A 14,778-nucleotide genomic window follows, 5' to 3' on the forward strand; every position below is an offset into this window, starting at 1 on the left:
TATGATTTAAAAAAAAATCAAGAAAACTGATTTTATATCAATAACTCCCTGAGTTTTTATAAACACCCGTGATTGGGTACAGAAATTCTCATTCCAGAACTGGTGCAGCTTTTCTTTAATAGAATTGATTTCAGAGATGTTTGGAGCAGGAGTGGCTACGACACTATGTTGTCATTGTTTCAAAGAATCTACTCAGAAAAAACTCAGCAGTCTTAGGTTTGTGTCTTTGACTTCAAGTTTCCTTTTTAGCAATAGATATGGTATGAGAACAGTTCATGGTTGTGATATACTCTATATTTAAAATCACAGTAATAACCATCACCCGTGGTCTGCATAGGTATCAGGAGCTTTAGGTAATAATGTACATAATAAGCATCAGTGGATTAGTTAGGGTACATGTTCCTTGATGACCTCAAGGTAATGACATTTTAGGAATAAAGGAAAGCATACATGTGGGAAAGGGGAGAAAGAAAACAAGAAGAGGGATGAAAAACAAAGTTCGAGCACTTTTGAAAACAGCTGCTAATAACAAATGTTGCTTACGTTGCTCATGAGACGGCTCAATCTTTATGAATTAGATGAAAAGAATACAGAAGTTTGAGTGAGAAGGATTTTGAGAAGTGGAACTTGACGGAACAGTGGAGAGACCTGGAGAAGGGTGAGGAAGGAGGTGGGAACCCAGGAGAAGGAATTGAGAGAAAGCAGCAAGCCCAGCACCACGGGGTGAAGGGTTGTGGGAAATCTCTCTAGAGGAAAAGGCAGAAGAACCGAGGAACACTGGCACGTGACATTCAGCAATGCTACCACATGGTGCATGCCCTGTGGTGCTAGTGCTGAGTTTCACTTGGTAACTTAGATGGTGCTATTTCATCTTGGCTGGAAATGCTGTGGATCATGAGACACCCACAGTGGAGCCTAGAAACTGAAAGGAGTTCTGGGGAGGGCATAGCTCTCACCCAGATGGGAAAGGCTGGGGAAGACTGTGGCTCAAGGTCATCTGAGAAGGTTCCAGGACCTCTCCCCAAGGAAATGAGAACCCTCCTGAGAAAAAGAAAATCCTAAGATCTGAGAAGAAGTGGGCACAGAGAGAAGGGAGATTATGGGCCAGAAAGTAGGAAGAGACTGACAGTTTCCAGACTGGATGTCTGTTTAACCATGGGGCTGCTGACCCAGAAGGGCACAGGCGTGCCTGGGGGGGATGTGTATCACAGACGGGGAGCACAGTGCTGGGGAGCACGGTGCTGTGGAGCACCTTGATGATCTGATCCCAAGAAGCAGAGCAGATGGATCCTATCTATCTCTGCTGTTTCTGTGTTGGAGGTTATGATGGATAAATGGGGCTGGGTCTACAGCATGGCTGGGGACCTGCAGAAGGCACCTCTTCTGAGCAGCGTGTGGGATGACATTCATGTAGAAGATGGGATTAAAGCTGCCATCAGGACCACCAAGGCCTGAGGCTGCTGCTTAGGATGGGACATGCCCAGGGACGTGAAGCCTGCAGGGGGCACCATTAGTCTACTCTAGGTTAAGAGAGAGAGCCAGCTAGAAGAGTGGTTATGGCCAACTGAGGAGAAAGGCCACCTTGGCACGTGAGAAGGTGCCCGTTTTTTTCTCCCTCTCTTCACCAAACATGTGCTTGGAGCATTGGGCTCAGAGCCTGATTTCAGGGAAGGGAAACTGAGTTTCACTGTGTGGCCAAAGATTCGATCCATAAGCTATGGCTAGAACCCCTGAGAGAGCTAGAACCTCTGGACACCAGAGCTCAGGCTAACAACCCTGATTTGTGATGCTGTGCACATTGTGGCACCTCGGTGTTCAGAGAGGCAGGTGGTGGGGGAGGGATGTCCTGAGGACAAGGGAGATTTGCCTCTGGGATGCTCCAGAATCTCACCCTGTGACTCTCCCTTTGGTCGGTCCTTAGTGTAGCCTAATATAATCATGATCATTAGTTCTTCCCTAAGTTCTGAAATTCACTCTAGCAAATTGTTGAACATGAGAGATGTAGAAATCCAGGGGGCCATTAGTGATGGTGGTCCAAAGGCCCCCAGGCTTGAAGCTGTGTCTGAAGTGAGGGATGCTTGTGTCCTTAAGCAGTGAAGTTTGGTCTAACTCCAGGCGGTAGGTTCTGGAAGTCTTTGCAGAGGGTGAGTTAAGAAGAAAGGGTTAAAAAATAAATGTGAATATATATAAGCTGTGGCTGAAATGTATAAGTTGAGAGTCGATAGAATCTTCACGAGACTGGGTTTGGGCTTAAAACAAGCTTGGTGTATCCACTTGGGTCATGGCAGGAAAGTGCTCGCCCAAGCACTGCTAAGGAGAAGAGAGATCTATGGAGAGTGGGGGCCTTTGGGGACCTCAGCAATGCTAGCACCAGGGACTGGCCTTGGTAGGAGGGCTTCACTATCCCTAAGCCTAGAAGAGCAGGAAATGGGCCTGTAACATGGGGCTGGGGCAGAGGGGTCAGCGGATGGAGCGGTGACTGTGGCCAGAGGGACAAAGCCAGGTCAGGCAGGAGAATTGGGGACAATGCAGACCCTGATCTCTCTTACCTCTCATTCTCGTTTTCCTGGCAGAGTCTCATGGATGACAGCCAAGGGTCAGAAAGCTAAGCTGGCCACCTCTGGGCCCAGTGTGGGATGACTGGCACCTTCTGGGCAGGAGAATGCCATGTGGAAAGAAAACTATAGTGATATCACAGGCTCATTTATTTATTCAATAAACCTTTATTAAGTGCCTGTGGTAAGCCTTTCAGTGTTCTGGGTACTTGGAAACACAAGGGTGAGCAAAAGTCCCAGATCCTAGCCCTCATGTGGCTTCCTTCATAGAATGGGTGGCACTGAAGAAACCTCATGCGATGTACCATGTTAGGAGGTGGGAAATGTTGGGTCTTTCCTCTCCAATTAGAGCAAAGTCAGAGGGATCTGGTGTGAGGAGGAGGATCTGACTTCAATCTTCAATAAGACCATCAGGGCGGTTCACTGAGAAGAGGGTATTTGAGCAAAGGCTTTTAGGATGTGAGGAGTTAGCCCTGGAGACACCCAGGAAGGAATGGAAAAGGCCACTTAGTGTAAATCCAGGGGTGGGAGACTCCCTGGCACGAAGCCTGTGAGGCTGCTGGGGAGTGAACAGGAGGAGGGCCGTGGAGCTGAGCGCAGAGGGCAGACCTGGCTCGTTCCTGTGGGTCTTGCAGGCCATGGCAAAGACCCTGGCTTTTCCTCAGAGAAGTGAGGACCATGGGAAGTTCCGAGTGGAGAAATCACAAGATCTGATGCCCGTCTTAACAGATGGGGAAGAGGGGGTGTAGAGATGCGCCCCTAAGGGCCAGATAAGAAGCCTGAGCCCAGCAGGGAGAGGCCTGCTGTGTGATGGAGGCCCAGGCCTGTGCAGAGCTGTGGAAGTGCCCAGAGCGACAGGGATCTGGGTGTTTTCAGGCAAAGGAAACACGATCTTCTAACAGACTGGATGGGAAAGAAGGGACCAATGAGGTAGAAAGAAATAAGAAGCAGCCCTGAAAGTCCAGGCAGCACTGGTACCAGGTATTGCATGAGCCTGTAAATGAGCCAGTTGAGTGGGTTGTGAGGTTGCTGATGATCTTGGTGAGAGAGCCACCTGGGCAGTGGAGGACAGAGGCCCAGTGGGGAGTGAGCATAAAAGGAAGTGGGGGAAAGACTCAAGTGCTTGCATCTGGCAAAGGGATGGTCTCCAGAATACACTAAGAGCGCCACAACTTAATAATGAGAAGGCAGACAGTCGATGAGAGGAAAAGGGGCAAAGACTTGAACAGATACTTTACCAAAGAAGATTTACCAGTGAGAAATGAACATGTCAAAGGCTGATCAACTGGCTGTCAGGGAAAGGAAAAGCCAAGCCAAAATGAGATGCCATAACAAAATTTTTTTTAAAAATGACAATATCAATGGGTGTGGTGGCACATGACTATAATCCTAGAAGTTTGGGAGGCTGAGGCAAGAGGATCATGAGTTCCAAGCCAGCCTCAGCAATTTAGCAAGGCCTTAGGCAACTCAGTGAGACCCTGTCTCTAAATAAAATACAAAAACGGACTGGAGGTGTGGTTCAGTGGTTAAGTGCCCCTTGGTTCAATCCTCAGTTACAAAAAAAGAAAAAAAGACAATATCAAGTGTTGGTCGATACGTGGAGCAACTGGAATCCTCCTGCTTTGCTGGAGGGGATATAAAATAAAAACTAGTTGTTTTTTTTTTAACAAAGTTAAAGATATACTTACCAAGCAACCCATCAATTCCATTCCCAGATACTTAAAAGAAATTTTAAAAAGTCCATAATATACACAGGTATGCAAATGCTCACAACAGGTTATTTATAATATTCTCAAACTGGAAAATATGCATCTATCCATCAAGAAACGGATGCAGAATCAGATAGTCACGCAGTTTATAAATGCAAGGCTACCCAGAAGTTCTAAACAACTGCAGTTACACAGGACAAGGATGAACCTTGGCATCATCATGCAGAGTGACAGGAGCCAGAGAAAGACCACATGTCAATGATTCCATTTATATGAAGTATGGGACAGGTAAAGCTCATCTGTGGATCTGTAGAAATAGAAATGTGCTCAGTGTGTGTTTGGGGGGAAGGGCTGGGTGGGTGGACAGGAAAGGCCTGGGGACACCCTCTGGGTTGACCTTGGTGGTGGTTATGTGTGTGTGTCTGCTAGCACTCATCAATCTTGCACCTGAAGTGTGCACGTTTCATGGCATGCAATGCACACTTCCTTAAAGTGGATTGAAAAAAGTAGTAGAACTGCAAAAGCTGAATTGAAGCAGCACAGATGAAAGCATAACTACTTCCAGGAGTTATATTGCAAAGAATTTTTTTTTTATGGTGCTGGGGATTGAACCCAGGGCCTCATGCATGCCAGGCAAGCACTCTACCAACTGAGCTATATCCCCAGACTAAAGAAACTTCTTAAGTGGGGAAAGTGGGATGAGGAGAAGGCTTGGTTTTAGGGTGAGTGGAACCTCTCCTTATTTGCCTGCCAGTGGAGGTGAGGACAGAGAACGCTGTACCCATGTCCTCGAGGGAGTGACCAGGTTTAATGGGAGAGTGGAAACTTAGTTTCCTTATGTTCTTTCCCAAGAGTGAATGCATTTAATTTTACAATCAGAAAAATACAATAAATGATATAAAAAGAATAGCATTTCCCATATTTGGTCATGTAAACACAGAATGACTAATGCCGTGGGACTGATGGCCAGTAAAGGACCCATCTGATTCTACAATTTTTCGCAGCACACATTCTGACTGAAGTCGACCAAGGAAGAACTTGAGGAGGTTTGTGATGATCATCTTGGTTTTCATGAACAGGGAGGGAGGTAGGAAAGGATATTATAATAAAAAAAATACCCAGAAATGGAGGCATCAAGAGGTTTGTGGCAAATCTAAATCCACGGAGTCAGTGGTTGATATCTGGTTTGACACATATCATTGTGTGCTCACTGTGATTGGAAAGAACATGGCTGATTCCCTGGGACTCTACCTTTCCCCTTCACCAATGTCTTAACTTGTGTTTGTTTTGCTTAAAGACAAGACACCACTCTCTCCCACTGTCACCCCCTAACACGTGGAGATAATGGTTTTCCTAAGTCAAAGGCATTCACTGATCAATAGTTTTTCAGATGATGTTTTAAACTATGGGTTGGAAGTTTGTTCCCAGTGTGTCTAACAGGCTAAGATAAGGGCTCTGGGGTCTAAACCTCTTTAATGAAATGCCATTTCCCTCTTTATTGGCTGGTCTTCGGGTTTACTGGTCTGCTCAACTTGTGATTGTGGGATGATTCTCATTTTAATGAATTTGAGTTTGTTTCCTTAATGGTTTTTCTTTTTTTTTTTGGATCCTTCAGAAACTTTTAAATTAAATGTTTAATGTGATACAGCCAAAATTCACCACTGAAATACACATTTTAAAAGTTAAAACTTGCCTAGATTTGTTATATTATTTTGAAGCTTCAAGAGGCTTTTATGGTTAAGATAAATAACTACTAACATTTATTTGTTTCTAAAGTACCCCACATACATTATCCTCATTTAAGAGAGCAAAGACTTACAAAGTTGCACTAGTAATGAAGTGAAATATTAATAAAAACTAAAAGGTAAATGTTTTCTGTGTGTATTTAAAAAAATAACGTAAAACATTAAAATCCTGTGTCACCAAACCTCTGTAATACAGAGGGAAAACCCCACTTTAGTTAATGTTTGTGATTAAGCATCACTGCCCACTGCAGGTGGACCAAAAGTTTCTCTAGTGCGCATTAATTGGACATCTTTATCAGCCATACAGGTATCACAGCCCCATACTGCTGATGCTTCTGCTGTTAGTAGGCCATAAGCTGTTTCAGTCATTCCAGTACAGATCCGGTGAAACCATTTCTGACAAGAGGCCTCACATAAGATGGCATCCTGATCATCATTCACTTCATTTGTACAAATTCCACAAGGATACACTGGGTCAGAAGATGAATAGCCATGACGGCTTGGGTGGAGAGATGATTTATTGCTTTTTTCAGTGGTGCAGGCATCTGTTGCACCTCTAGGTTGTCGTGGCTTGTTCTGTGTCCCATTTGCATGGCTGTTGTTTGTAGCTTCAGGGCTACTTAAACGACTGTTCTCTTGATTTACTGCATTGTTTCGATTAACATTTTTTTAATTCAATATTGCTCTGATTCACTGTATCCTCCATATTTAAATGAGTTGGATGAGCAGATGAATTTTGATTAGTGTTTTTAGTTGCTCCTTGACTAAAGTCTTGTTTCGGAGGTGGTGCTTTTGCTTGACCAAAAGTGTTTGGAGGTGGAATAAAAGAATGATTAGATTCTAATGGAGAAGTAAAACTTGAATCATTTCCAGGGACAAAATTAGATGCCAAATCAGGGTTAGATACTTGGCTAGTATTCTGTGGAGGAATCTGATTAAAGTTTTCAGCAGGATTTTGTCTAAAATGTTGATTAGGCATGTTAATGTTTTGATTTAGTACATTATTATAAGATGGATTTCCAAAACTTGAATTATCATGTGGCCCAAAGTTAAAAGCATGAGGTCGATTAAAACCCATGCCCAAAGGATTCTGAGGAAATGGGTGTGGCTGATTCCTGAGCGAATAAGGTCCACAATATGGGGAAGACATTCTTGGGGGAACGTGAGGTGGCATTCTGAATGTGCTATAGCCTCCAAAGCCAGGATAACCAGGGCCAAGATATGGATTTGATGAAGGTAGTGGTTTGTAGGAAACAGTATTATAGTTGTCATCAAATGGATTAGCAGCCACTAGATGGTCAGAGTTTGGATTCGGTGGTGGAGCATACTCAGATAATGCAGGAAAAGAAGGTCCCTGTGTATTCGCCTTTCGTTTTTTCTTATCTGGGCTTCCTAGTTGCACACCTGGTCCTCCTAACCCATCCCGTCCACTAACACCACTTTTGGGGGGGGGTGGGCATCCTTCGAGGTCTCTGCCAGGGGTGCCTCTTTCTCACCCTCTGAGGTGCCTATTGTGCTGAGTGTTAAGGATGAGGTGAGGCGGGAGAGGAGAGGGTATGAAGGGATGCTGAGTGCGGCTCCAACTGCCTCCCAACACAGAGTCGCTAGGCGAGGGCTCCGCGCGAGTGTCTATGGGCGAGCGGGCGCCAGGGCCGCGTGTCTGGGACCGCAGCTCGGCCCTGGGGCGCGGGCGGGACGCGGGCTGCGCGGAGTTAGGCCCGGACCAAGCCCCGTGGCCTCCCGGCTGCCGGGCACGCGGCCCCGCGCACCGCACTCACCCCGGCCCCCCCAGTCCGGCGCCCTTCTCGGTTACCTCGAACTCTCTTCAGCGAAATAGGATCCTTCTCCTGTTCTGCTGACATTACAGACCGCCAAGCATGACTCCCCCCCAGGCCGCGGGAATTCAGTCTCTTTGATGCGGCGAAGGCGGCTCCTCCTCCTCGCAGGGACGCTGCGGCTGTGAGGCGAGCCTCGGCGCCCAGGCGCAGCCGAGGGCGACGGGGACACGGGCCGACTTTGCAAAGTTTGGGAGGAGGACGAGGCCTCGGGGCGGCGGGGCAGGCTGCGGGGACTCCCCCGGCTCAGTGGCAGCGGCCGGCAGCGCGGCCTGGGGGCGGCCCCCAGCCCAGGGCCGGCATGTGCGAGGATGAAGCCTCCGCCACCGCAGATGCCACCTCCCACTCCTTCTTCTTCGCTGCCGCCGCCTCGGGAGCCGCTGACAGGGTGGGCAGGAGGCGGGCGGCGCGGCCCTGGGGGCGCACTCACAGCGCCCTCTGAGGATGAGGTCTGCCCTCTCGCGGATGAAATTGCTTTAGAAAAGAAATGAAAAACTTGCAAGTGTTGACATATTCATTTTGAGTCTTTTTCTGTTTCAGATCAGATGGGTTTGATGGGTTCCAACTTATTTTTTTCTTATGTTCACTTGTATAATTTTTATGAATTACAAAAGAAGCAAATGCTGAATCCCATAGTAAAAGATAAGTAAGAGAACATGGTCCTCCAGGCCCCCAGGGAAGACCTTAAAGGTGCAGCTCAAATGCCTCTGTGGGTCTTCTTGGATCCCTGGCTTCCCCCTGCCATGATCTATCCCTCTTTCTGTGCTTCCCCAACATGAGCTTCTGCTTGGGTTGGCACTGAGTTCACATCTGTACAATTGATGTCTGTTCCCTGGCCTGGGCTCATGGAGGGAACAGTCACACTGTGGGATGTGCCTAGGCTGAGTGCTGAGCACATGCTTAAAGGCCTGCAAATCAGTGGAGGGGGAACTTTGTCCTGAAGACCCTGTAGATAATGACCTGTTGGTCGCTCTCTTAGTTCTTGCTTTTAAGAAAGAGAAAGGAATTGGGAAGAAAGGAAACTAATATTTTGTTGGGTCACAGGCCATCCTAGATGTTTCGTATTTTCAGTTAATGCACACAAACCACATTAAAATAAGTGGCCTTGTTCCTATTTTATCAATAAGGAAATAGATTTTGGTAACCTGCTGGAGATCACAGAGCTATTAAGTGGAAGAGCCTGATAATAAGTATTCCTTAATATTTATGTCTTAATAACTACTTCTAAATCCAGCAGTCGCAACGCATGGGGGTCTCTGCTTAGCCTGAGATCATTCTCGAAGGGCCATTTTGCTTTATGTGCTCTGGTCTTATTTCCAGCTCAAATTGCTAATATTCTCTTCTGCTATGTCCCCTTTCTATTATTTACACATTGAAAGTTAGAGTAACTTTGAAGTCTCTTGTTGAGAATTAGGTGGAACATGTTTCTTTTATCTGAAGAAAGGCGCATCAAGCGTGCACACATCTTTTCTCCCCTCTGAGCGGAAACTCTTGAGGGTGAAGGACATATTTTGTTCATCCTGTCACCCCTTTGCCCCACCGACTCACCACTTTCCACTCCGGGTCTCTCCTATGGTGGATGCTCAGCACATATTTGTTCTCAGGTCTATTTTAATTCAAGTTGACTCATTTTATTTGTACTCAACATAGGTTAGTGGCCTTGGGAATGGTATTGGTGACCACCTGATGTTACCCAAGTCAGGTTTAAAAACTGGTTGCTGCTTGGAAATTTCCCAGCATGCAATGAATGGATGGGTGGTAACAGGGGTAAGAGCTAATGTCAGTTAGACGTCACCGTGGTAAATTCTTAGTGAAACAGGTGGTTTTAAGTAGAAAGAAAATGCATTGTTAATAGAATAGCTTTCAACCATCTTGAGAATGTCTCATCTTCATAAATAGGATCTTCCCCAGACACCTCCACTGCACCCCTGGACTATCCTTGCCTACTGGCTGCCCACACATCTAGGGGCAGATGTGGCCAGGGGAAAAGCTGCTGCTGGTTTGAAGGAAGGTCATTTAGCAGAATCTGGGTAACTTGCTTCCTCCTTCTAGACACACTTCACACATAGTCCTGCTTTTTGCTTGTACCAAATAATAAAAAAAAATTGCTGAACTACCCTTCCCAGGGCCAAGAACCCATAGTCCATCCTAATACCAGAGTGGACATTACAAAAGCTAATGAGATAGTGAGGTTTTTGATGGGTGTCTCAATTTCAAATAGGCTTTTATGGATACACAGAAATATGGAAGGAAAAATGAATGCAGGCCAAATCAATGGGAAGTATCTAACATATGTAGTTCCCCTCTCTTTTGTTCCCAGATATCTTCTATAGAATTGAGCCACTGTAAGGACACAGGAAACTAATAAAATACTGACCTATGCTCTCCAAAGAATTAAACATGTCTGTCTTCCATTCAAGTGTAAGGTTAGCAGGACTCTCTGAGCCACCAAGAGAGCATGGGAGTGGGCAGGAAGGGAAAGGGGAGTTCTAATGGCCCCTCGTCATTCTGGCCATCACTTCCCTCTGCCAAGCTTGCCTGTAGTGCACAGCCACGGCTGTGAGTTCACCACCAAGAGAAGATAAAAGCTAAATTAGCCAAAGGGAAGAAGCTACAGTAAATGTAATTTCAAGAGCAAGACTCTGGGCAAGCTAGGTCAACTTTCTTTATTTGTTCTGACAACCCTAAAAGGATTTAATGCTTCCAAACAGAGTTATTTTCTTTAATAAAGACTGGAACGACCTCTGGTATTAAAATTTTCAGGAGTGTTTACATCTATATGCTTTTTGGTAGTGTCTTTATTGGCAGAGAGTTCAAGGGTGATAAAGGCACATGGTTTTAAATGATTAATTGGAGCTTTGGCATCTGATTTCAGTCTGGTTACTCAGAAAAGAAGCATGGCAAAAGAGAAGATGGGAGGTGGTGTTCATGTTTAGAGAACTGACCTAGAGCTTTATTGATGTGTGATATTGTGTGCTGAAATGACACCGACCTTCAAGTTAGACCTCTTAGTTTTCTTTCACTTTGAAAGTTAGGATTTTATGACCCCAGAGAGGCATATTAGGTCATTTCCTTTAATGATTGTGTTTCCCCTAATTACATTAATTATTTTTTCTAAAGAGACTATTGTGCAATTTGGTATGTTGAAAATAAGTGTAATTTTCCACAAATCATAGTAGGTTGCTATTATGATACTATTAGTATGTTACTATTGATGATCTCTTCCTGGGTATAATTTAAAAATTGAACTTTGTCATAGATACGTATGTGTAGGAAGAAACTGTGCCTGTAGGGTTCAGTATTGTGTGATTTCAGGCATCCACTGAGTGTCCTAGAATACTCCCCCTGTCCTTAGCGGGTACCACTATATGCAATAAAGCATTTTATAACTGTTATCTCATGTCACCCGTCAGACTAAGTGCCTATGACCTGCAGCTTAGGGCAAGTGCTTTAAAAGGGATGGAATGGTCATAGGTGTTAGTTGCTCTTTGTTTCCTACCTCAAGGAGGAGAGGGATGCAGGAATGAATTGACCAGTTTCCAAATATCAATTAATGAGAATAGAGTAAGCCCAGGAATATGCAACCTTCCACCAGAAAGAAAGAAATGGAACTGCTAAAAGCTTTGAGCAACAAAGTTGCAATCAGATTTCTCAGTTCAGCAGACTGACTTAGCCCATGATTAAAGGCCACACTGAGGGTCTTCCCACTTGAGTCTTTCATGTCAGGTGATCTCAAGGTAGCTGCCATTACCTTGGGAGAGAGGCATGGGCACCTGGAGGTGAAATAATTAGGTGGGTCTAAGATTCAAGTCTTGGAGAGAGCTTGGGGTGCAGTTATAGGCACAGGAAATTGACTGGAAGCACAGAGTTCAGAAGCCAGGTCAGGTATGGAGGGATTGTATTTGCAAAGAAACCACAGGACTCGTCTACTTTATAAATACCTGTACCTGCAGGAGCTGGAACCTACAGCTGCATAGCCACAGGAATGCACTGTCCCCAGTACTCGATTCAAAGGTGGCCATGGCAGACCACAGACAGGAAAGAGCTTCGTGGAGGACTGAGCCATGGAGTGCCATGAGAACAATGGAAAAGGTGATCCAATCAGGAGACTCCTCCTCCTACCAAGGGTGGAGGTGGGGGACTGATGGCTGTGGTCATCAGAGTAGCTACCCAGTATGCTTTCATCACTACTGGAGACTGGGCATCTAGAAGCATGACTGATATGAGATAGACTTACTGGGTAAGCCACAGAAAATTTGGGATTAATTTGTTGCCGCAACTGGTGATATCCTAACACTTGCATTTTTCTCTCTATCCCTAGCATGTATCCTCTACCTGTTGCTAGACATTCATATTCAACATGTAGTACAAATGGTAACTGATACAACTATTTTTGTACAATATTTATTTTGAGAAATAGAATTCAGTAATTTTTTTTCGGGGGGGGGAATTTTTTTTGAAAACTCCCATTAAATATAAAGTCATGTCCTTTGTGGTAAAGAACCTGGGGACCTAATCACCATTTGTTCCCGAAGACCGAGAATTATCGAAGAAAGGTCTTATTTTGCTTGCAGGAAATCTGTTAACTTCTTCTTGGCCAGGATAGGGTGGCTCTCCAGTTAGACAAAAGCCAAAATGACACATTCTTCCCATCTGTTCCAGTGATTTTTAGAGAATATGGATTCTGAGTAACTGTGCCAGAGACTGTATCCCTGAACTCTCTGCTGTCTCAATTACATCAAAACTCAAAAATATGTGAGAGTTATGGATAAAGAACTTCAGTTTATTCATTTTGGTTTCCTAGCTAGTTTTATCCTTGGACCAGGCTGGATGTCAGCAAGCTGCTTCCTCTCCACTCTCGTCCCTTCACCTGCCGGTCATTCCGTCCCGCCCCACTCTCTGCAGGGGCATTGGGCAGAATTCCATTTTGAAGTTATGCTTGACTTTCCCAGGGAGATAAGGTCACCTTTGCTGCAGTGATGCAGAAGGCACCGCTCACGCTTTTCCCAGAGCCCACCATATAACAGGAGGACAGAGGACCTTTGACTGTCCCTGCATCTTAAACAACAACAACAACAAAAAAAACAAAACCCAAACAAACAAAAGCCCTGAAGAAATTCATCAAAATATCAAAATTTGTAATATTTGGGTGATGAGTACATATATATGTGTATTATTATTATTATTATTATTATTATTATTATTATTATTTTGCTTTTAAATGTTTTGACAGACCTTGTTCAACTCTGCTTCGGCTCCGCACTGCACCCTGACCTTGGGTGGGTTACCTCACAGTTCCTGGGTGTTAGTTTCAACGTCTCTAAGACTGGGATAATAATGGCACACAGTTCATAAGGTCTGTGCGAGGACTGAATATGAAAATGAGTGTCAAGTCGTGCCTAGAACACAGGGACACTCCATCCAGGTAGCAGCTGCCATGTACGTGATGTTGTATTCGTGGACCATGCGCTGGGCCGTTCTCTATGTCAGAAAATGTGATCCATGGCATTGAAAAGGAGGATAGAGGAGGAAAAGCTTCGATGCTATAGAGGAAGTGGCTCCTTTCATCCTCTGGCTCTGGAGAAGCTCGGAGCCACCATGCGCGCGGGTGGGACACTGTGATGAATAAGGCTGCTCTGCTTCCCGTGTCTCGGGGCTGTGCGTTCCACGACTGACTTTATTTCCCTGTGTCGTCCTCTGGGCTTCCTGCCGACCTCCTTGGATCCCATGACAAAGTTTTTGGGAGGAAAGAAAGGAAAGAGGGAGGAAGTGAAACAGGGTGGACAGCAGGAAGGATGGCCACACAAGACTTGGACGTTGTGGCGGTGAAGCTCGGTTGACCCCATTTCTCAAGGCACACAGGACTCCTCCGGTGCCCTCTGCCAGCTGGAGTTTATGTTTTGACTGGCATCGAGCCCTAAGCCATTATCCCGGCCAGTGTTCATCAGTGACGCCACTTGGCGGTCCTGGTGGGTTCTCATTCATTTTGGTGTCTGATAACTGCGAGTGCTGGTTCTTCATTATCAGTGTGGAGATTGGGTGCTTTATTTTTTGGCAGCAAATGTTTCATCCAAGATCAATTTTCCTCAAGTGCTCAGCACTGTTTCGGACTGTGTGTGTGCAGGGAATGCAAATTAATTTAATGTTAGCTTTAGCCAAACCCAGCTAGGAAGGTAAACCTGAATTTAAAAACACCATAAACACTGATAAACATCATGTAAATTGTATGATGTTTGAGCGTGTATAAATGCGTGAAAGTTCACCTGAATCCCAAAGGCATCTCTTAGAGCACTTCCAAGCTCAGTGCTGATTTATTTCTGTTCCTTGATTGTAAAAGTCTTAATTTGAAGTGATTGTCTTGGCCGTTGTATTTTACGGAAGAGGGGGCTATCAGAAGTAGTTGAGGATGTATGTATGTTTCATGTTTTTGTTCTCTTATAAAAATGCAACACGTATTTATCATGAAAAATGAGGAAATGCAGGAAACTTTAGAGGAAATAGAACCATCCATAATCCCTTCACCCAGGGATAATCACTGCTAATGTTTTATTATCTCTCTTCCCACACAGTGTTAAGGTTGTAGAAATTCTCAAGGTAGATTTGTAGATTGTTGTAAGGAAAATATTAGAGTGTATTTTTTGCAGGTGTAAAGGTACCTTTAGAATGACTTCCGGCTCCCCAGACCTCCTGCCCGAAAGGAAGTGGGTCATGGGGAGTTCTGAGACCCACTTTTCCATGAGAAGTCCTGTCTTTTCCTTGTCCACCACCTTCTACCTTTTTTCCTTCGTCCTTCAGGGGAGGACAGGCTGCAGCGATGAGCCTGGGCTGGTGGGAAGAGGCTGGGCTGGATAGGCCAGAGCTCCTCAGGCTGAAAGTCTTCCCCAGCAGCTCAGGCAGCTCTTGGAACACATCTGGGGACCTCATGTGATTGCAT

The 14,778-nt window shown here is 45.2% G+C and overlaps 1 non-coding gene and 1 pseudogene across 1 annotated transcript; both read right to left on the minus strand.

Moving 5' to 3' along the window:
* Nucleotides 1-4,855: 4,855 nt before the first annotated feature.
* Nucleotides 4,856-4,929, minus strand: Trnaa-ggc (transfer RNA alanine (anticodon GGC)). The gene has a single exon. It is a non-coding gene; the product is annotated as a tRNA-Ala (tRNA).
* Nucleotides 4,930-6,182: 1,253 nt separating this feature from the next.
* LOC143406216 (pygopus homolog 1-like) lies at nt 6,183-7,871 on the minus strand (annotated as a pseudogene).
* Between the last annotated feature and the right edge of the window lie 6,907 nt (nt 7,872-14,778).

This window comes from Callospermophilus lateralis, chromosome 1 (assembly GCF_048772815.1).
Source record: "Callospermophilus lateralis isolate mCalLat2 chromosome 1, mCalLat2.hap1, whole genome shotgun sequence".
In the NCBI taxonomy this organism is placed as follows: domain Eukaryota; kingdom Metazoa; phylum Chordata; class Mammalia; order Rodentia; family Sciuridae; genus Callospermophilus; species Callospermophilus lateralis.